This window comes from Abramis brama, assembly GCF_963993115.1.
Source record: "Abramis brama genome assembly, chromosome: 16".
NCBI lineage: Eukaryota > Metazoa > Chordata > Actinopteri > Cypriniformes > Leuciscidae > Abramis > Abramis brama.
The window spans coordinates 6090930-6113771 of NC_139978.1; positions in this window are offsets into that span (position 1 = coordinate 6090930).

Below are 22842 nucleotides of genomic sequence, written 5' to 3' on the forward strand. Positions count from 1 at the left end.
TGAAAATTGTAATTTTGTTTTAAACGTGTTGTTTACTTTTAAAGCTTAGCTTATTTAAACAAGCGCGCTTTGGAATGTGTGACGTCTCAATGCTATGACGTCATAGTAACAGTGCATACATTTTGTAGCGATTCCTCGCAGACTTTTACAGCGTGATTGTTCGCTTGCGGTCTCTTTACTCGCGATTCGCGATGACAACTACCAAACTGTCGGATACAATCTGGTGTTCCTATGTCAGTAAGCAGAGGAACCGCCTCGACAAAATAATCTGGCCCATTGCTCCTGATGGCTATATCCCCAACTCTGTCGTCAGGAATTTGGCGCCCTTTCCTAAGTTTCCTAAGTTCAGCGGGCATTGTGTCGACAATTGGCTCCATGTAGAGGAGGACAGAGCTCTCATCTTGAAAAAACAGCTCAGAAAGCATTTTCCTCCCAAAGAAAAGCTACAGAACAATGAAGATCACCAAGGCGGTTCAGAAAATGCCCTACAAAATGTGCCTGAGGAGACAACCGGTTATACAAGAGCAAGCTTAGAACCATTTCATAGTTATGTGTCTGTGAAGACAGAGGCCAAGGTTACACCACTTCGAAGAGCTATACCCCAGAGTCAACACTCACTTAATAGACAAAAGTTACTACAGCAAAATGTTGCTTCTGAAAAGACACTCCAGACAAATGCTTCTTCTGTTGAGGAACTCCAGACAAAAGCTTCTTCTGTTGAGGAACTCCAGACGAAAGCTTCTTCTGTTGAGGAACTCCAGACGAATGCTTCTTCTGTTGAGGAACTCCAGACGAAAGCTTCTTCTGTTGAGGAACTCCAGACGAAAGCTTCTTCTGTTGAGGAACTCCAGACGAAAGCTTCTTCTGTTGAGGAACTCCAGACGAATGCTTCTTCTGTAGACGAGCTAAAGAACGAGGAAGATGTTGACTTCCCTCATCCTCCAGAAATTGTGCCTCAGAGCCTCAGTGCGGAGAGCAATGCTTTTCCCACAAAGCGGGCAAATAAAGGTAAAAAGGTCCGCTTAAATCTCCCAAAAGTTAAGTCTCTGAGCCCAATGTTGCTGCAGGAGAAAGATGAGGTTCAGCTGGAGAAAGATGGGTTGAAGCAGGAGATAGCTTCATCCATTAAGGAGCCAAAGAAAAGCTTTCAAGACAGTATTGAAAAAAGTAGACATGTGGCAGAAATTGGGGATCCGAACCAGAGCATGTGTCAGAAGACTAATTTCTCCTTGAAGAAGTCATGTGTGTCAAAGGGTAACAAAGGGCCTGGTTCTGTCCTCATGTTCCTTTATAAAAGATCAAAAGCAGAATCTTCGCCTTCTGATGGGGTGAAGTCCAAAAGAGATTTGGACCACAATTTGAATCACTCTAAACCCAGATTTTGTGTTGATGAAACATTTTAAGGTCATTACTTATTCTTTGTTGTTTTTAAAAAAACGTTGTCATTACTAAATCAAATTAGTTGATTGCACTAATCAGACGAAATATTGAGTGCAATGATCATGTTAAGCTGATAACTCGGTATTTTAAGTTTTTGTAAGGGAAGGGAGGGGAGGGGCGGAGCCTATTGAAACAGGTCAGGTGACAGTGAGCAATGAGCACAGCGCGCGCTGTTTGAACTGAAGAAGAGGCTAACGTAAGCAACATGACACGGTGAGTGTATAAATCTTATCTTTTTGACAAAAGTGATTACCCAAAAACCGGGCTGATGTTAGTTGAACGCAGGAAAGTTAACGTAGTGGTAATTTACCATGAATCGACAGAACAAACGTTTTTTTTTTCTGTCAGTTCACAGTTTAGCTATAACGTTAAAATTTCAATTGGCTCTGTTGTTGCATGTTCACAGTTTAGCTAGTTACAACATTTGTATTTCGTTGGCATAAGTTGTTTTGTCTGTCCATATCAGCTCGTGTATGCATGTTTGTAACTGTATGTGTTCTGTTCTTGTGGCTAACACTAGTGTATGTCTCTTTGGTCTAAATAGGTACCTAGGTAACCATTCAGAAATTCGCTGCTTAAAGGGATACTCCACTTTTTTTGGAAATAAGCTCATTTTACAACTCCCCCAGAGTTAAAGAGTTGAGTTTTACCGTTTTCGAATCCATTCAGCCGATCTCCGGATCTGGCGGTACCACTTTTAGCATAGCTTAGCATAGATCATTGAATCGGACAGGACCATTAGCATCTATCTCAAAAAAATGACCAAAGAGTTTCGATATTTTTCCCATTTAAAACTTGACTCTTCTGTAGTTGCACTGTGTACTAAGACCGACGGAAAATGAAAAGTTGCGATTTTCTAGGCTGATATGGCTAGGAACTATACTCTCATTACTGCGTAATAATCAAGAAACTTTGCTGCCGTACCATGAGTGCAGCAGGTGTAATGATATGACGCAGCGCCTGAAAATAGGTCTAATAGGTTAGGCAAACTTAGTCCCGGTCACGCTGGAAGTTACTGGGGAGCTGGGGACTATTTTCAGGTGCTGCGTTTTTTTGAGAGAGATGCTAATGGTCTTGTCCGATTCTATGATCTATGCTAAGCTATGCTAAAAGTGGTACCGCCAGACCCGGAGATCGGCTGAATGGATTCGAAAACGGTAAAACTCAACTGTTTAACTCTGGGGGAGTTGTAAAATGAGCCTATTTCCAAAAAAAGTGGAGTATCCCTTTAAGGTCCATAAACCGGATGATGGAACGCTGGTCTGCTCTTTTTACAGAAGATCAGGTATGTTCAAGAGTGTTATTATCTTTCTATTATCATTTGATATCATTGTTCAGTGTCATTTACACACCCTCATGCTCTCCCAGATGTATGACTCTTTCTTCAGATGAAGAAGACTTTTTTTTTATTTTTATTTTATCTTTGAGTCCATAAAATGCAAGTAGGACCCCCAAAGTTGATGCTTTAAAAACCACACAAAGCGAACATGATAATCCACACATAACCACAGATGATGAATCAATGTCTTGTGGGTTTGTATGGATTACCTCTTGCATTAGTACACTTGCATTATATAAGCTCTCAGAAATGATTTCTGAAAATCTGTCTGTGTGTTCGTCAAAAGAAAAATAAATTCATATACACCTGGGACAGCTTAAAGGAGAAGTTCACTTTCAAAAAAACTTTTGCTGATAATTTACTCACCCCCATGTCATCCAAGATGTCCATGTCTTTCTTTCTTCAGTCGCAAAGAAATTAAGGTTTTTGATGAAAACATTCCAGGATTTCCCCCCATGTAATGGATTCTATTGGGACCCAAACGGTAGAAGGTCCAAATGACAGTTTAAGTGCAGCTTCAAAGGGCTTTAAACGATACCAGACGATGAATAAGGGTCTTATCTAGCGAAACGATCGGTCATTTCCAAAATAAATAAAAAAGTTTAAGTTTTATAAGCACAAACGCTCGCCTTGCTCTGTTCTGTGATGCGCGTTGAAGACGTCACGTAATACGCAATTACGTTGAAAAGGTCACACTTGACGTGTTTACAAATGTGCGGAAGGAGGACCATATACACATTTTCAAATGTATTTGTGTCAGTTTATCGTTTAAAATGCCCATTTCGTGTGCGTATCCTGGGTGTTTTAATATTAAAAAGCCAAAAAGAACATTTTCTTCAGGACAGAAATTTTTCAAGCGTGACCTTTTCAACGTAATTGCGTATTACGTGACGTCACGAACGCGCATCACAGAACAGAGCAAGGCGAACATTTGTGCTTATAAAACTTAAACTTTTTTATTTATTTTGGAAATGACCGATCGTTTCGCTAGATAAGACCCTTATTCATCGTCTGGTATCGTTTAAAGCCCTTTGAAGCTGCACTTAAACTGTCATTTGGACCTTCTACCGTTTGGGTCCCAATAGAATCCATTACATGGGGGGAAATCCTGGAATGTTTTCATCAAAAACCTTAATTTCTTTGCGACTGAAGAAAGAAAGACATGGACATCTTGGATGACATGGGGGTGAGTAAATTATCAGCAAAAGTTTTTTTGAAAGTGAACTTCTCCTTTAAGGGTGTGTAAATGAGCACATTTTTATGTTTGGGTGAATTATCACTTTAATATTTTCTCACACACACAACATGCTCTGTATTTCTCTCTATTTTGCAGGTGTTCATGGTTCAACAGGATTGTGTGAAAGAATATCAAGCAGGTGATCTATGAAAGCATTGATCGACACACTCTTTGTCTTATTGAGATCTTTCAATCTAAGAGTGGACACATGCTTTCACAAGGTTGGTCCATATCCTTTATACACTTACATCTTTTTTTCACAGTTTAAGTAATGAAACATGTCACAAATCTTTATTACAGGGTTTCCGCGGGGCATTAAAAGTCATTAAATGGATTTTGTGATAAGGCCTTAAATGGCATTAAAAAGCATTAAATTGTAATCCTACAGGCATTAAAATCTTGTTTTTATAATACAATTTTTATATTATCAACTTATTTGAATAGCCTTCATAATTAATATTTTTTATTTGCTGTCGCAAAGTATGTAGCCTACGTTAGTGTGATAAAAACACGCGGAACCAGTTTTGTGATTGCCTCCGACCGGAGCAAAATTGCTGTGATGCGGAGATGACGCGGGAATTTTGAACAGCAGGAACAACAGGAATAAAACTAGACCAGAAAAATGGGAAAGTGCAAGGAAGACAAACAATTTAGGACATGGTTGCAGCCCGTTGGTGGTCAAAATAAAGAAGGATTTTGCAGCGTTTGTAAAAAGGTATTTAAGTTGGGTAGCTACAATGGGAATCAACGCTGTAAAATCTCATACAGTCTGACAGCCACAAATCGACGGAAAAAGGCAGACAGCAATTAACTATGTGTAGTAACTTTCTCTCATCAGCTCGACATCCGCTGTTGAAGCTCACTTTGCGTTTTTTGTGCAGATGATTTGTTGTCATAATGTTTTGTCACAGCACAGTCTCTTTTGAATGACTTGAGTGGTATAAATGTTGATTACTGTCTGTGTAGTGGCTTAATAAAAACAACTTTTAATATATATATATATATATATATATATATATATATATATATATATATATATATATATATATATATATATATAGGGCTGTCAACATTAACGCGTTAACGCATGCTATTAATTTTTGTCCAGTTTAACGTGTTAAAATATTTAACGCAAAACGCAGTATTCGTTAATTTTTGTCATCCTTTGGGTAGCGTTACATTATATGATCCCGTTCTTATTCATGTAAATGCTTTTAAACGCGCTGCCTGTGAATGTCCTGACACACACACACAGAGAGAGAAAGATGCGCGCCAGTATCCTGCACACAGACTGCGCACCAGAAAGCGGTTCTCTTTCACGCTTGAACCGATTATGCCAAAATGTCTGTTTTGTCGAGAATCTTCATAACATAAGAGCATTCTTAAATTAGTGAAATAAAGTCTTTAATGAATGCAAGTTGTGAGAGAATGAGGCGCGTGTGAGATCCGTGTTTCTGTCAGCAGCGGCTGGTCTTAAAGAGACAGCAGCCAATAAAGCTTACTGTCAGGAAAGTTAATCACAGAACAAAGGGAACAGAGAAAATTACTCACTGCTATTGACTAAAGAACTCTTGTAGCTTTAATAAACATTAGTCTATATTTAATGTATAACTTATGCAGCGCAGACTGTTTGATAACTTTATTCAATTTCTGTGTACGTCCTACCTGTTAGACAGGAAGGGCAAAGGTAAATATTACATTTATTATGGGTTTATGTGAGGATTATTTTTAAGTTCACTTAAATTAAAAGTTGTCATTTTTCTTTTTTGAAGACTAATGTTAAAAAATTGATATCTTTCAATTACACTGTAATGTTGGATGGCTATAATTGTTTAAAATTAGGGGGGAGAAATAATTATCCAGACATCAGTAGTTGTATTAGCATCAGTGAGACTGGCCTTTATGTTGCCTCTACATTCATTTGTAGATTAACTGTGAAATTATTACACTATAAAATATATAAACTAATATAAACCTATACAAATTTAGGTGTTTTTAATTGCGGAAAAAAAGGATGATTAATCGAGTTAATTTTTTTTAATCGATTGACAGCACTAATATATATATATATATATATATATATATATATATATATATATATATATATATATATATATATATATATATATATATATATATACAGTACCAGTCAAAAGTTTGGAAACATTACTATTTTTAATGTTTTTGAAAGAAGTCTCTTATGCTCATCAAGCCTGCAGTTAAAAAAAACAAAAAAAACAGTAATATTATGAAATATTATTACAATTTAAAATAATGGTTCTCTTTTTTAATATATTTTAAAATGTAATTTATTTTTGTGATGCAAAGCTGAATTTTCATCAGCAAGTACTCCAGTCTTTGGTGTCTTATGATCCTTCAGAAATCATTCTAATATGATGATTTGATACTCAGTTATTATCAATGATGGAAACAGTTGTGCTGTTTAATATATTTTTTTTTGGAATACTTTTTTCAGGATTCATTGAGTAAAACGTTAACAGCATTTATTCATAAAAACAGCATTTATTCAAAATAAAAACATTTCTAACAATATAAATCGTTACCATCACCTTTTATCAATTTAACGCATCCTTGTTGAATTAAAGTACTAATTTCTTTAAAAAAAAAAGAGTTATTGTTCCCAAACTTTTGAACGGTAGTGTATATTGTTACAAAAGATTTCTATTCTAAAGAAATACAGTTCTTTTTAACTTTTTATTCATCAAATAATCCTGAAAAAAGTATCTCGGGTTATAAAAAAAATATTAAGCAGCACAACTGTTTCCAACATTGATCATAAATCAGCATATTAGAATGATTTCTGAAGGATCATAAGACACCAAAGACTGGAGTACTTGCTGATGAAAATTCAGCTTTTCATCACTTAGAAATCATGGAGGGGTCTGAAATTGTCATCGTAGGTGCATGTCCACTGTAAGAGACATAATCTAAAAAAAAAAAATCCAGAAATCACAATGTATGATTTTTTAACTATTTATTTGTATGATACAGCTGCAAATAAGTATTTGAACACCTGAGAAAATCAATGTTAATATTTGGTACAGTAGCCTTTGTTTGCAATTACAGAGGTCAAACGTTTCCTGTAGTTTTTCACCAGGTTTGCACACACTGCAGGAGGGATTTTGGCCCACTCCTCCACACAGATCTTCTCTAGATCAGTCAGGTTTCTGGGCTGTCGCTGAGAAACACGGAGTTTGAGCTCCCTCCAAAGATTCTCTATTGGGTTTAGGTCTGGAGACTGGCTAGGCCACGCCAGAACCTTGATATGCTTCTTACAGAGCCACTCCTTGGTTATCCTGGCTGTGTGCTTCGGGTCATTGTCATGTTGGAAGACCCAGCCTCGACCCATCTTCAATGCTCTAACTGAGGGAAGGAGGTTGTTCCCCAAAATCTCGCAATACATGGCCCCGGTCATCCTCTCCTTAATACAGTGCAGTCGCCCTGGGCGTCCCATGTGCAGAAAAACACCCCCAAAGCATGATGCTACCACCCCCATGCTTCACAGTAGGATGGTGTTCTTGGGATGGTACTCATCATTCTTCTTCCTCCAAACACGTTTAGTGGAATTATGACCAAAAAGTTCTATTTTGGTCTCATCTGACCACATGACTTTCTCCCATGACTCATCTGGATCATCCAAATGGTCATTGGCAAACTTAAGACGGGCCTTGACATGTGCTGGTTTAAGCAGGGGAACCTTCCGTGCCATGCATGATTTCAAACCACGTCTTAGTGTATTACCAACACCTAACCTTGGAAACGGTGGTCCCAGCTCTTTTCAGGTCATTGACCAGCTCCTCCCGTGTAGTTCTGGGCTGATTTCTCACCTTTCTTAGGATCATTGAGACCCCACGAGGTGAGATCTTGCATGGAGCCCCAGTCCGAGGGAGATTGACAGTCATGTTTAGCTTCTTCCATTTTCTAATGATTGCTCCAACAGTGGACCTTTTTTCACCAAGCTGCTTGGCAATTTCCCCGTAGCCCTTTCCAGCCTTGTGGAGGTGTACAATTTTGTCTCTAGTGTCTTTGGACAGCTCTTTGGTCTTGGCCATGTTAGTAGTTGGATTCTTACTGATTGTACGGGGTGGACAGGTGTCTTTATGCAGCTAACGACCTCAAACAGGTGCATCTAATTTAGGATAATAAATGGAGTGGAGGTGGACATTTTAAAGGCAGACTAACAGGTCTTTGAGGGTCAGAATTCTAGCTGATAGACAGGTGTTCAAATACTTATTTGCAGCTGTATCATACAAATAAATAGTTAAAAAATCATATATTGTGATTTCTGGATTTTTTTTTAAAGATTATGTCTCTCACAGTGGACATGCACCTACGATGACAATTTCAGACCCCTCCATGATTTCCAAGTGGGAGAACTTGCAAAATAGCAGGGTGTTCAAATACTTATTTTCCTCACTATCTATCTATATATCTATATCTATATCTATATCTATATATATATATATATCTATATATATATATATATATATATATATATATATGTGTGTGTGTGTGTGTGTGTGTGTGTGTGTGTGTGTGTGTGTGTGTATATATATATATATATATATATATATATATATGTGTGTGTATATATGTGTGTGTGTGTTTTGAAGATGAACATAAGTCTTATGGGTTTGGAATGACATGTAAATGTTAATGTTAATTGTCAAAATGTTAATTTTTCATGAACTAACCCTTCAAAAGCCATGGCTTCTCCAGCTTTAGTGCGTGTCTGTATCATTCAAAAAGGCATGCATGTTGTTCATGTTCCTCTAAACAATTTACAGTTGTTAACAAGCAAAAAAGTTTTCTTACGAAGTGACATTGAAGTGTTACCTGTTTTCTTGTCAATAAAAAAAATAAATTCAATGTTGTTATTGTTTTATTTCTTCAAATGATTTTTTTTTTGTATGTTTAACTCATTCTGTGAGTAATTAATAGTAGCTTAATGGTAAACCTATAGTAAAAAAATTAATAATGTGAACTAATGATTTTCAGTAAAGACTACTAATGTAATCTTGTTTTGGCTCCCAAGGTTTGTTTCTCCATTCTGTCTCCTGATGGAGTTTTGGTTCCTTGCCACTGTTGCCTTGGCTTTTGGCTTGCTTAGTTGGGGACATTTAATATTCAACAATATTATTGATCTGCCTTACTTAGGTGGGCAATGATGCAATTTTCTTCTAGAAACAAACTTTGTTGTATAATTTTCATGTTATCACTGTGAAGCTGCTTTGATACAATCTGTATTATAAAAAGCGCTATATAAATAAAGGTGACTTGACTTGACTAAACCAAATACATCATTAAAAAGGTCTTGACCTAAAGAGTAACATATGTAAGTATTAAGATTCTACATTGCTCCTGTTTTGAAATACTGACCTTTGAAACATCACCTTGGTGCATGTTTGAAGGTGTATAATTAAGCAATAAAAGGGGCTACAGACATGGAACCAACTGTTATAGAGAGCTCTTGTCCTCAGTTATCATGTGAATAGTCAACAATTTGGGACACTGTCAAGTATGGTTAAAAATAATTTTAAACCATTTTTAGACATTTAAAATCTAATTACATAGATGTGTTTAGAACCCCCCTAAACTCTTCACTGTACTCTCAACTCACTTTTTACAACCTCCAATTCTAAGAAAAACACTAATGTTTTAAAAACTACAATTCCCTATAGCTACGCAATGCAGCTTGATACAAATCAGCACTACAGTTGTAGTTTTTCTGGTTTGCAAAGTAGGGTTGTAAATTAGGGTTGTAAAAAGATATATCTACTGAATATATAAAATATATTATTAGATTAGAGTTGTCAAAAAGTACCGACTTGACTGAAATTTTAAAAGTGTGGTGCTTTGAGCTCTGTTGTATTCACGCGCTCATCTGTGATTGGCTACAATGATCAAGGCATGGAAGTGTTTTAAAGTGTTTTAAAAAACGGGAGTGGGAGCGTTTGAAAGCACAAGCAGTCTTTATCCGTGTAAGCGCTCGGTGAAGAGCGTCACTGATGTATATTTTCAACCTGTTTTTGAAGCGCTGATCATTGTAGCCAATCACAGACATATCCGATGAGCGTGTGAGTACAATGGCCAATCAGAGGTGTTAATGATTCCGCCCAACAGCGCTCAAAGCCATTTTTACATTTCAGGACCGACTTGCTAAATCACTTTACCAAAGTTTTTACTATTTTGAGTTTATTTTTTATAAATAAAATAATTCCTTTTTTCCCCCAATAAATATTCTGTCATTAAAATATGTTCATATTAGGGATGCACCGATCCGATACTCAGTATCGGTATCGGCTCCGATACTGCCATTTTTGGCGGATCGGGTATCGGTCAGACAAGGCCGATTAAAATCCGATATTGTGCGTATACTATTCAGTGTTATTTTTAAGCCCCACAAAAGGCACACAAACATTATAAAGCACCATAAGTTTTCGTGCACAATATTATAAGTGTTCTGAAGCCATTATATAGTATAATGTGAGATATAAATTAATATTTAAGTCCTTAAATTCAAGATCACGTAAACGTTTCCCTCAGCTGCGCTGTCAGTCATTCTCCATTCAGCAGTCAAACAGCGCGTCGCGTTCGGTTACGACAGTTAACACGATGAAACTCTCTCCAAGATGATTCAGTGTTACTATTATTATACTTGATCTGTAGATAAAGGTCTATGGTTTCGCATAAAACAACTTTATCTTGCTGGACTTTATTGCTGTACCGTAATCATGTTACTTTCTACGGGTGTCTGTTAGATCACAACACTGGAGTAAAGTCAGGTACTATTTGTTCTTCACGCGCACAATAACTGAAATTTAAAACTGTTAAAAGAAAATGCTGAATAGACTATTGCATAGATAGATACTGTACAATATGTATTTTCTTTGTGCTTTAAACTTTTCAATGCGGACTCGACGCGCTGCGCGCTGTGACTCGTGTTGCTTCAAGCGCATCATTCTGCGCTCGGGATCCGCATAAGCGCTTTGTGCCGCACTGTATTGGAGCCTTTCATATCATAATACAGTGACGCAATGAAACATTATCAATAGCCGTTCTTGTTCTGTCCTATCTATTATGTTGCTACCTCATTAAACAGCTGTGCTATACATTTAAAAAATGTCTCAATTTTATTGTAGGCTATAAAATAATTTATATTTTTTATTTTTGTTGTTGTTTTTCATGAATGTATTTTATAACAATACAAAGAGCAAAGTGTAAAGTTTTACCAGATTTAGTGTTACACTTATTGTCTCTAATTTGTTCCCCACTAAACATTTTTTTTTTCACAAAATGTTCAAATTTTATACAATTATTGTGCACTCGTGATTTTTCTAGACTAAATTTTACTGCTGAATTATCCACTAATCTAGTTTATAATAGCATTTATGTCAGATTATGATCATATATTTTTTGTTGTTGTTTTTCTTTTTTTCAGTTCTCGTTATCAGTTCAACACAGAGTTATAGAAATTATACTTGATTAAAAAAAACTGCGCTGGTATCTGTACGGATCGGTATCGGCCGATACTCAGAATTTTTGGGATCGGATCGGTTCTGAAAAAATGGTATCGTTGCATCCCTAGTTCATATTAAAAATACAGAAACAAAATTATTTAAAAAAGTAAAGATTATGAAAGCATTTAAGGAGATCCCACAATAATTTAATATAGCTTTACAGTAGTAACGAATAAATATTTTATTATATGATATGATTAATATCATTTTTTAAATATGATGGTTTTATTAGAAATATAGTGATTATTTATAAGGTTGGACACTCAACTTAAATATGATATTTACCATCTGAATCTAACCATGTCGACAAATGAAAAAGTCAGCCAGCTGTTTATTATCATGTTTATTATCATGTTTATTGGACAGCAGACGCGCTTTTTACCCCAAATACCATACTTTTCTTCTGTCTTTGAAAAAAACAACAACAAAAAAACTGTTGCTTTATTTAGGCTACCTTGAAGGCTTGAACAAAACTGTGGGAAAAAAACAAACATTAACCAAGACCTGTCTAAAAACATAGTCACTAATTGTATCGACTATCATATAGCCTACATAAATCTACAACATTTTAAAACGCATTGAATATCAAGCTACATCAAATTAGCGCAGAATCAACTTTGCGTTGCTGTCCCTGATCGCGTCAATTATTATTAGGCATAGGGGTAGTTTTTGGAGTTCAGTTCTTTATGTATTAGTCTACATATTTAAAAATAGCCATGGCAATATAGGCTATTTCATTCCATTGCAACCATCAAGATCACCGTTTTCAAAAGATTACTTTTAAGAATTTATTTCCCCTAATTATTATTATTAGGTCTATTAGCCTATTATTATTTTTATTAATATAGCCTATTTAATTTCGATTTTCAGTTTAAGACTGTCAGTGATATTCATCACATGTTCGGCTATGTTTTGATAGCGTGCGTTTAAAAGTGTTGTAAGCGTGACGCGATGTTTACTTTTAAAGATTGTTTGCTCGCTCGCTCCTGCTCGTCTACCGAACTGCCGAAAATGAAGAAAAATTGTTTCGATGACAGAAAACACGGGACCCATCTAATCAATTTCTTCTGTCCCGCTGCGTCCTGCGGTCCCGGTGAGGTCAGGGGTTTCGCCGCGAGTCTTTGGCCCAATGATTCCTGTGCCAACAACAGGGGTGTCCGAGTTAAAGAAGACGGTAAGAATGAGCTTCCCAAAAGGGGAACAAATGCAAGAGCCAACTTGCCAACACATCTAAAGTTAGCTGGTGTGTCCCAGAACCAACACTTGCCCCAGCAAACACATAAGTTCCTTCAGAAGAATACTTCTGTGTTCCAGAAAAATAACGAGAAACTCCAGACGAGTGTAGAGCTTCAGACGAATGCTTGTTCTTTGAGGGATGATGAAAAAGCCTTAATGCATCTTCCAAAAATCATGCCTCAGAGCCAACAACAGCAGCAGCTGCAAGAGAAAAATGTTTTTTCCACAGAGAAGGAGAAACATATGGAGGGAGTTGAAAAAGCGGAGTGGAACCCGCTGGCCGAGGACTGGTCTCTGACTCCATGGCTGGACAATGTCAGCGATGATGACCACTGGTTTGATGAGTGGTTCGAGGAGGTCTCTCGTCAAGTAGAACTAAAGAAAAATGAGAAAGAGAACAGCTCAAGACAAAATGTAATTCTTCCAAAGATTGTGCCTGTCAGACAGAGCGCTCTGCCGAAGCCTGGAGACTCCGTGAAGCAGCCGAACTCTTCTGCTCTGCCGTTTCCTCAGCTGTGTAACCGAAGGCCTGGCTCCGATAAAACATCGAAAGCTCACAAAAAGACTACCTCGCAAGAATGAATGATTAAAGAAACTGAAGTCACCTGCATGAGGAATAGTATTTATTTTGGCACACTTGGAGTTAGAACTATTATTTAAAACATTTTGTCATATCCTTCTGAGATCCATAATTGTTTTTTTTGTTTTGTTTTTTTTACATCATTAGGCCTATATTGTTTGGAGTATAAGAAACAAATTGTGAAAAACAATTCTGAACATTTTAATATTTTATGATAACCAAGACTCTACTATAACAATGTTTTTTATATTACATTCAGTATGTCAATTTTTAGGTTCCAGGCTATTTTTTTCTTCTATAACTTGACCTTTGTAAAACAGATATGAGAATAATGTTGGAAAAATATGTTTAGAAAATGTTTATATAATTTTGCATTTTGTATGCATTATAGTAGCCTACCTGCATTTAAAGTCCCCCTGTGGAAAAAAATCCAGCTTTTAATGTTGTTTATATGTCTATGTTGGTGTTTTTAATATGCTTTAAGACAAACCATGTGCAAATTCATAAGTCGACACCATTGCTGAGTATTTTCTCTTTAAAACTGCAACCAAAGACAGTCTCAAAAACACAGTTTGAAATCGCTGGTGTTTCTGACGTCACAAACTACCTTGTAACCAATCAGACCAATCGGTGTGAGTGAGTTGAGGCGGGGCTCATTTGCATATTCATAGAACCACATACTAAATCAAATCAAATCAAGTATATTTGTATAGCGCTTTTCACAATACAGATTGTATCAAAGCAGCTTCACAGTATTAAATTAAAATAAAATAATACAACAAGGTTTGTTTCTAGTGGAATTTATTGATTGATAAAATAAAATTAAATATCCCCAAAATATCCCCAACTGAGCAAGCCAAAGGCAACAGTGGCAAGGAACCGAAAAAACTCCATCAAGTGACCTAATGGTGTCCTAAAACTCCATCAGGTGACCTAATGGAGAAAAAAAAACCTTGGGAGAACCCAGGCTCAGTCGGGGCCAGTTCTCCTCTGGCATTTATGAACTAGAGGCCGGATTGTAGTTTGAACTGTAAGATTAAAAATATTATATGAATGCCTGGCCGAAAAGATGCGTCTTTAATCTAGTTTTAAACTGGGAGAGCGAGTCTGAGCAACGAACAGTATCAGGAAGACTATTCCAGAGTTTCGGAGCCAAATGTGAAAATGCTCTCCCTCCTTTGGTGGATCTGGATATCCTAGGTATGACCAAAAGCCTCGAATTTATTGATCTTAAAGAGCGCGATGGATTATAGGGCGATAGAAGATCCGTTAAATAGACTGGAGCTAAACCGTTTAGGGCTTTATAAGTCAGTAGCAATACCTTGTAATTAATACGGAACTTTATAGGTAACCAATGCAGTGATGATAAAATCGGTGTTATATGATCATATTTTCTTGATCTAGTAAGAACTCTAGCAGCGGCATTTTGGACTAACTGTAGCTTGTTTATTGAGGATGCAGGACAACCAGCTAATAAAGCATTACAGTAATCTAGTCTCGAGGTCATGAATGCATGAACTAACTTTTCTGCATCAGAAACTGATAGCATATTACGTAGCTTAGCAATGTTTCTAAGGTGGAAAAAGGCTGCTTTTGTAACATATGAAATATGATTTTCAAAAGACAGGTTACAATTGAGTATAACACCCAGGTCTTTTACTGTAGAGGATAAAGTAGCCTAACAGGACATCCTACGATGTCAAAGTTGTATTGTGAGAGGTTCTGTGGGCGGTTTTTTGAACCGATAAGTATTACCTCTGTCTTGTCTGGATTTAATAAAAGAAAATTACGCGTCATCCAATCTTTTATATCTTTAACACACTCTGTCAATTTGGATAATTTAGCGTTTTCATCCGGCCGTGATGAAATATATATTTGAGTGTCATCAGCATAACAATGGAAACTAATTCCATGTTTCCTTATAATATTTCCAAGTGGCATCATATATATTGAGAATAATAGAGGGCCTAACACAGATCCCTGCGGCACTCCATAGTTTACTGAAGTTATGATCGATTTTTCTCCATTCAAATAGACAAAATGGTAGCGGTCAGATAAGTATGATCTAAACCAGCTTAATGCTTGTCCTTGAACACCAGTATAATTTTGTAGTCGATCTAAGAGTATTGTGTGATCTATAAATGAAGCAAGGGTGTCGAGTTACATTCAAGCTAACATTTTTCAAGGAAAAAAACGTTTAAATATGTCATTTTGTGATCAAAGGTGAGTGTTAAGGGATACAATTATTGACTACTAGGGGACTTTAACAGGCGTTTAATGTAAATCAGAGTTTTCATGGCTCCGGCAGCTCCAGAAAACTTGAACCTGAACCAAACTATACAAATATTTGTACAAAGATTCTCAATATGCTATGAAAGATATTAGAGAATGATTTGATATATACTTTACTTGTGTGTAAACATGGCCATAAAATGGGTTTTCTGATTATATACAATTCATTCATTGTCTCTAATTTGCATATTAATGTGTTGTTTGGGCAATATAATGAAAAAATAAGTAGCTATAATAATGAGAGAAAAACAACATTTTCATGATATCTCATATTTCATAGAAATATTGATATATTGTGTGCCCTTATGTCTCTTTAAAATGCCTGATAAGCAGTTTAAGCCCGATGAGCTCTAGGACATCCAGACTTAAAACTGTGGCTTATATCTCAAAGAGATTTGGTAAAATATACTGTAATGTCCTCTTACGGAGGAAACAACTCAGTTGCTGGGTCTCAGAAGGATATACAACAACCGATATTTAAACTTTTGCAATGTATCATTACATTTTCATCACTGTCGTTTACTGCAATTCTCAGAGAATTGAGGTCCAAATGCAGTAAATAAAGCTAAATGTACTTGCTGTTTTTGTCGGGGTCACCTTTATGAAACTGCTGAACAGTGTGGAGTAGGTAACAATCATTGCAAAGCATATGGTAATTGTTTATTCAGCCTTTATTATCTCGGGCTGGGTTATTGGAATCGGAGCCCATCATCTATCTATAAATTACAGAAACGTCTGTCTGTCTGTCTGTCTGTGTGTGTGTCTGTGTGTCTGTGTGTGTGTCTGTTAACCACATATCTCTCGAACCGTTAGTCCGATGGATTTCAAACTTGACAGGTGTCTCGCTACGGGCACGAGTAAGTGCAGTGCCAAGTTTGACGTTGTTTGGATGAGAAATGCTAAAGATATCGTTAAATATATCATTTTTAAAAGGTTGTGGTTTAAAAATAAACATTCTGACATTAGAGGGTTGTATCGGTCAAAGAAGCCCTAAGAAGGTTGTGGTTTAAAAATAAACATTCTGACATAAACACTCTGTCAGCTACACTGTTTACTTCTGAATATTATAGTTTGGTTCCAGAACGTGATAAATCCATTTTGATTAATTTGAGTAAAAATGTGTTTTCTTTACCAAGAAAGTGGCAAGATGAAAACCACTATTTTCTGTTTCAAACTTTCACATAGCATCTTTAGGTTATAATAACATAAAAAATTCAAATCCAGATTTTGATTTTCAAAGATCTATTATAAAAACAGATTATTTTCCCCAAAAAATGCAATAAATTCATGACACTTTTTTTTTTCAAAATGCAATTAATCCATTGAATCAATATAAAAGTCAATTTTTTATCATATTGAAACTGTTGAAATCAGCCATCGCTAAGAAATATCTCCTGAACTTTTTTGACGGCAATCAGCTCACAAAAACTGATTTTGCACGGGCACTTTGCACTGCTCCCTGAATCGACGCACTTATTCATTTGTGGATGTTAACTGAATCTGTAAGTCAGCTATGCTGTTTACTTCTGAATATTATATTTCATTCTGGTGTGCTTAACGTTATCGCTACTGTGTAATAGTTGCCTATGCTATTCACCAACTAAACATATCCTATTCAATGCGTTCACAGTGTCTTTCATGGGCATCATTTGTAGTTGCCTATTCACAAACTGTTTGCTCAAGCATAGCGTTTTCTCGGAGTTCACTGTGTGCTTTCTACCATGCACAAATAAAAATGTCACTGAACTTTTGCTGTGTAATTGTAACAATGAGCACTCAAACACACCAAACCAACAATTACTAAAAACACACTCAAAAACTGATTTTGCACGGGCATTTTGCACTAGCACTTAGAAGGTTGTGGTATACATATACACTCAGTCAGCTACACTGTTTACTTCTGAATATTATAGTTTATTCACAGCCATCATTTGTAGTAACCTAGCCTGCTCCCTGAATTCAATGCGTTCACAGTCTCTTTCACGGGCACCAAACCAACAATTACTAAAAACACACACAAAAACTGATTTTGCACGGGCATTTTGCACTAGTCTATCTATAAATTACAGAAACGTCTGTCTGTCTGTCTGTCTGTGTGTCTGTATGTCTGTCTGTGTGTGTGTCTGTTAACCGCATATCTCTCGAACCGTTAGTCCGTTGGATTTCAAACTTGACAGGTGTCTCGCTACGGGCACGAGTAAGTGCAGTGCCAAGTTTGACGTTGTTTGGATGAGAAATGCTAAAAATATCGTTAAATATATCATTTTTAAAAGGTTGTGGTTTAAAAATAAACATTCTGACATAATGGGTTGTGGTTTAACACTCTCTGGATGTTTAAAAATAAACAATAAACACACACTCTCTGGATGTTTAAGGACCTTTTCCTTGATCAAAGTTTTGTGAAGCAAGCAAAACAATACAACAATGCGCTGGCAATGGCAAGTATTGGTATTAAAGAGGTAGCTATGCCTGGCTTCAACCCAGGTGTGCGTATACAAGGCAAAGTTTATCATTACATTGCCGGCCCCCTTCCTGAACAAGGTCGCACACCACTCTTTGCTCAGATCTATTTCCACGATCCTGCTCATGAGCTGGAAAACCGTCGAGCCCATGCCTCAAACAGTGATCTGAATGAAGATTTTTTACTGAGGACGCAAGAGGCCATTCACATGTGCAATCCATACGTGCAACAGTTTAAGTCAGCCATTGAGTATGTGACCCAAAATGACAATGCCAATGAATTGAAAATTGTCCTAACAGCTCGCACACGACGTCATGACCTTCATCGTGGCACTGTGAATCTTCCATCACTGAATAGTGACGTGGCTGTCATTGCTCCAGGAGTAACAACTACACAGCAGTTTGGGAAACTGGCTGTCACTCTTCATCTCAGAGGAGGAAGGCTTCAGACAATCTACGCCATGCATCCAGCATATGACCCATTGTCATATGTGCTTCTTCTGCCTCAGGGTTCCCAAGGATACCACACTGAGCTGGCAGGTATCACACCAACATGCTTCTACCGTTACCATCTTCAAGTGCGTGACATTGCTCAACACTTCAATTTGCTGCTTCGTGGTGGGAGACTGACACAGCAATATGTATGTGATATGATGGCAAAAATTGAGTCACACCGCCTCAACTGGATCCGCCACAACCAGAAATCTATCAAGGCTGAAAAGTATAAAATCATTGTTGATGCCCTGAATAGTCACTCTGAGATCATTCCTGGACGCCTAACTATCCTGCCACCCACAATTTACGGATCACCCCGATGGTACGCCAAGGAGTTCCAAGATGCCATGGCCTTGGTACGAATCAAAGGAAAACCTGACTTCTTCCTCACCTTCACTTGCAACCCGAACTGGCCTGAAATCACAGGGTCACTTTTTGAGGGTCAACAGACCAATCAGAGACCAGACATCATTGCTAGAGTATTTCACATGAAGGTGGAAGCACTCCTCACAGACCTCCTCAAGCGTGACATCTTGGGACACATTGATGCATATGTGATGGTGAAGGAAACACAAAAGAGGCATCTTCCACATATACACATGCTCATGACCATGGTAGCCCGCGACAAACCCAGGACCGCCAGCGATATTGACCATGTCGTGTCTGCAGAGATTCCTGACAAAAACACAAATATGGAACTACATCGCATTGTAACATCACACATGATTCACGGTCCATGTGGACAATGGAACAGTGCCAGCCCCTGCATGGTAGACAAAAAGTGCACCAAAGACTATCCCAAACAATTGAGACAGAACACAAGCTTTTCAGACAACTCCTACCCACTGTACCGAAGACGAACAGAAGGAGTACCTGGTTCTCCCATCATCAAGACCATCAGAGGTGGCGTCAATGTACCTGTCAATAATACATGGGTTGTGCCATACAATCCATACCTCCTGCTCCAATACAATGCGCATATTAACGTTGAAATTGTGTGTGCTGTCTCCAGTGTCAAATATCTGTATAAATATTTGGAGAAGGGACCTGATCAGTGCATGGTGAGACTGGATGTGCCTGATGATGAGACCCGTGAGATACTACGAAGTGATGAGGTGACACGTTATGAGTTAGGGCGTTACATCACTGCATCTGAGGGATACTGGCGCATATACGACTTCCCCATTCAGAAGAAACAGCCACCAGTAAAGATGCTTGCAATTCATCTAGAGGATGAACAGGTCATCATGTTCAATGATGAAGGGGCTGCCCAGAACCTGTTGGACTCAGGGCCACCTGCCACCACACTGACCGCATTTTTTGAAGCAATGCCTCTTCATCCACACATGCGACACATTGTGTACCCAGATGTGTTTCAACTCTTCACATACACACGGAAGAAATTTCAATTGCGTAAAAAAAAAAAGACTTGAGTTCTCACGATGACCGCATGGCTGACACCGTTGGACGAATTCCAATGATTGCCTTCAACCCTCACACTGCTGAACTATTCTATCTCCGCATCCTTTTGTACCGCGTGCCAGGGCCAACATGCTTCAAAGACCTCCGACGAGTTGGAGATGTGGTCATGGACACCTATCTGGCAGCTTGCATTGCTGACAATGACCAAGAAGTAGATTCTGTTATGGAGGAGGCTGCAAATGTGACATTTGGCTCAGCACTGTGTGAGGTATTCGCCAACATGCTAATGTTTGTTCTTAGAGGGGAACACTTGCAGTTCTGGGAAAGGCACAAGCATGTGCTGTGTGAAGATTTCATGCACAGGGCCAATGTGAATGAGCCAGATGAATTTATTGTGACTCAAGTGCTACTTGACCTTAAGGACCATGTTGAAAGACATGGTTTTACTTTAAATGGGAACTTTGGCCTCCCTGAGCCTGATCCACTTCACGTCTGGAGTCAAATTCCCCGCATCATCCAGCATGAGACTGAGCACAACATAGAGGAACTTCAAACTATCATTACTGACACAGAAAACAGCCTCAATGACGAACAGCAAAAAGTAGTCGAAACAGTGATGGAAAGTGTGGAACAGGGACTTGGAAAAATGATATCGCTTGATGCAAGTGGTGGAACTGGGAAAACATTCATATTGTGCCACATCCTTAACAAAGTGCGTGCACAGGGCAAAGTAGCTCTTGCAACAGCTGCAAGTGGCATTGCAGCTACCCTACTGCCGAAAGGCACAACCTTTCACAGTAGGACAAAATGTCCTCTCATTCTCACCGACGAGTCCACTTGCAGTATGAGTGAACATGACAGCACTGCAACACTCATTAGAATGACGCATCTCATGGTTGTGGATGAAGTGTCAATGATGGATCGCCGTGCATTAGAAGCAGCAGATCGTACATTCCAGTGGCTTAGAGGTTCAGACAAGCCATTTGGTGGCATCACAATGGTTTTCAGCGGTGACTGGAGGCAAATCCTTACTGTTGTCCCACATGGTAGCCAAACCCAGATCATAGGCAGGTGTTTCAAGAGCTCACACTTATGGAAAAATGTTGAGATTCTTTGTCTAACAGAAAACATGAGGATCACTCAAGCTGCTGGAGATCAACAAACAGAAGCAGATTTTGCCAAATTCCTTTTGAACCTTGGTGAGGGGAAAATTCCTGTGGTTCCAGAAGAGGGTGAATTTGCAATTGAGCTCAATGAATCACTATCAATTTCTGGTGAGAAACTCGAGGACATTGTCAATTGGGTATATGATGACATGACAGTCAACATTTCCAATCCAAAGTGGCTATGTGAACGTGTCATACTGTGCCCAACCAACTCTGAAGTTGATAAAGTGAATGAATATATGACAAAGAATTTTCCTGGAAAAGAGCATGTTTGCAACAGTGTGGACACTGCAGAATCTGAGGGTCACCATATGTACCCAACTGAGTTTCTAAATACCCTCTGCCCATCTGGTATGCCTCCCCATCGCATCACTTTAAAGGTGGGAATGGTGATCATGCTACTTCGAAATTTCGACCAACAAAATGGACACTGCAATGGATCGAGATACATCATTGAACAAATCCTGCCTCATCTTTTGGTTGCGACTTCTGTGATCGGTGTCAATGGTGGACGCACATTACTCATTCCAGGCATCACCCTCATCCCATCTGACAACATATTTCCATTCACCCTACGACGTAAGCAGTTTCCGGTGAGACCCTGCTTTGCCATGACAGTGAATAAGTCACAAGGCCAGTCTTTGCAACGTGTTGGTGTCTTCTGCACAAGAGACTTCTTCAGTCATGGTCAATTCTACGTTGCAGCCAGCAGAGTTGGCAGATCAAGCAGACTTCGTATTCTTGCTCAAGATGATGAAACAAACAAAAAGCGCCACTTTCTGAGCAATGTTGTCTATAAAGAGGTGCTGACACAATAACAACATGTAATCTTCAAGAACAGCCAGTCTGCACTAACAAAACACAAATATCCACTCTAAATAAATATATACTCCAATGCATCATTATGTCAGTATCAGTATTTGCTTTCTACCATGCACAAATAAAAATGTCACTGACCTTTTGCTGTGTAATTGTAACAATGAGCACTCAAATACACCAAACCAACAATTACTAAAAACACATACAAAAACTGCATTTGCACGTGTATATTATATATTATATTTCATTCTGGTGCGCTTAACGTTATCGCTACTGTGTAATAGTAGCCTATGCTATTCACCAACTAAACATATCCTATTCAATGCGTTCACAGTCTCTTTCACGGGCACCAAACCAACAATTACTAAAAACACAGACAAAAACTGATTTTGCACGGGCATTTTGCACTAGTCATACTTAAAACTAAAATGTTATCATCAAACCAACGATGTAGCAGAGCTATGCATTTAAAGGGGCAGTAGCCCATATGATACATACCAATATATTTTGTTTTAAAAGAAAACAAAAACCCATGGCTTCGCTTCAGAAGGCCTTTATTAACCCCCTAGAGTCGCATGGATTACTTTTATGATGGATGGATGCTTTTTTTGGGCTTCAAAATCTGTGGTAGGCTACAGCTGGGAAGAGACAGGATATTTTTTAATTCCTCCGATTGTGTTTGGCTGAAAGAAGAAAGTCATATACACCTAGGATGGCTTGAGGGAGAGTAACTTATGGCATAATTTTCATTTTTTGGGGAACTATCCCTTTAAATCATTATGCGGCCTCTGAAGTCTGTGTTTCCTGAGGTTCTT